This window comes from Equus quagga, chromosome 2 (assembly GCF_021613505.1).
Source record: "Equus quagga isolate Etosha38 chromosome 2, UCLA_HA_Equagga_1.0, whole genome shotgun sequence".
NCBI lineage: Eukaryota > Metazoa > Chordata > Mammalia > Perissodactyla > Equidae > Equus > Equus quagga.
In genome coordinates, this window is record NC_060268.1 from 146793761 (window position 1) to 146795665 (window position 1905).

Sequence of the window (1905 nt, forward strand, 5' to 3'; positions counted from 1 at the left end):
AAAGACAGTTCTCCCAGGGGCAGGCCTGAGCCTTCTGTTACAGTACTTGCAACATGTGTCGCAACATGTTGAACTTCCAACATTTGGAGCCTGTCCAGTATCCCTTCCACCGAGAAGGGTCTCGTCCTTCAATGGAATACATTTTCAGGGTCCCGGTTCTTGGCTTCATGTACTCATTTTAAGGAGTTTTGAATTTTACTTTTCAATGGACGTCTGCCGTTCGTAATTAAAAACATAAACAGGCGCCTGCGCGGGCGCTGCTCCCGGGCTCGGGCTCTCGCCGACCTGCGGGCGGGCGGCTGCCGGGCGTGGGGCCGGGCGCCTGCGGCGATGGAAATCTGTTTACCACAACTGACTCCAGAAGAGAGAACCTGACAGACCAGTAACATGGAAGAAATTGAGAAAGTTATCAAAAAGCTGCCATCTCCCAAAACACCAGGCTCACGTGGTGTTGCAGGTTAAAGAAGATCCTTCATGAGGAAGAAAGATCTTAAGCAACATGGATTCTGAAGCTCATGAAAAGAGGCCGCCACTCCTAACATCTTCGAAACAAGACATAGCACCTCATATTGCACACGTTGGTGGAATGAAGCATTACTTGTGTGGCTGCTGTGCAGCCTTCAACAATATAGCCATCACCTTCCCCATTCAGAAGGTCCTCTTCCGGCGGCAGCTGTATGGGATCAGGACGCGGGACGCAGTCCTTCAGCCGAGGAGGGATGGATTTCGAAACTTATACCGCGGAATCCTTCCCCCCTCGATGCAGAAGACGACCACGCTGGCACTGATGTTTGGGCTCTATGAGGATTTATCTTGCCTTCTCCATAAACATGTCAGTACCCCGGAGTTTGCAACCCGTAGCATGGCAGCGGTAACTGGCAGGGACAACAGAAGCGATCTTCACTCCACTGGAAAGAGTTCAGACATTGCTTCAAGACCACAAGCATCATGACAAATTTAGAAACACCTAGCACGCGTTCAAGGCGCTGAAATGCCATGGGATGAAAGAGCATTATCGAGGCTTGGTGCCCATTCTTTTCCGTAATGGTTTCAGCAATGTCCTTTTTTTTTGGCCTTTGAGGGCCCATCAAGGAGCATCTGCCGACCGCCACAACTCACAGTGCTCATCTGGTCAACGATTTTATCTGTGGAGGCCTGTTGGGGGCTGTGCTGGGAATCTTGTTTTTTCCAGTTAATGTCGTAAAAACTCGCATTCAGTCTCATATTGGTGGGGAGTTTCAGTCTTTCCCCAAGGTTTTCCAAAAAATCTGGCTAGAACGGGACAGGAAACTGACAGATCTTTTCAGAGGTGCCCATCTGAATTACCATTGGTCCCTCATCTCTTGGGGCAAAATCAATGCGATTTACGAGTTCTTGTTAAAGATTATATGAAAGAAGTCAGTTAAGTGCCATTTATCACTTGAATAGACCTCTAAGAAGAATGCGGTTTGGCCTCATTCCTAATTGGCCAGGACGAGTTGGTGTCGTCAGTCCAGGGCACAAGGAATTACGAGCACGCTGTTTCCCTTAAGCACCAACGAATCAGAATAAAAGGTTTCAGTAGGAGAACTTGAGGGATTTGTTTTGTTTTATTGTTATCTGAGACCTTGAGGCTCATTGCCTGGTTAATAGCTGTCCATCTGATGGCTTTTGACAAGGAAACTAATAACCAAGATTTTTTCTTCTTCAAAAGTCTTTAAACCTTCTGTATTGAAACGTAAGTGGCCATGAGCAGCCAGAGGAAAGGCGTTTAGGGCCCGCTGATTTCTCAGGCTGACCCCCATTACTCCGTTTTCGTCCTCCTCCGCCCTCAGGTGAGCTGCAGAGTAGGCTTGATTCACCTGGAGTGTGTGCATGGTAGGACAGGGGGAACAGCGACAAGAAGCAGCTGGCAGGTGTAAGTGT

At 48.5% G+C, this 1905-nt stretch overlaps 1 pseudogene; it reads left to right on the forward strand.

The window, feature by feature from the left end:
* The first annotated feature begins 248 nt into the window (after positions 1 to 248).
* LOC124236261 (mitochondrial nicotinamide adenine dinucleotide transporter SLC25A51-like) lies at positions 249 to 1392 on the forward strand (annotated as a pseudogene).
* The last annotated feature ends 513 nt before the right edge of the window (positions 1393 to 1905 follow it).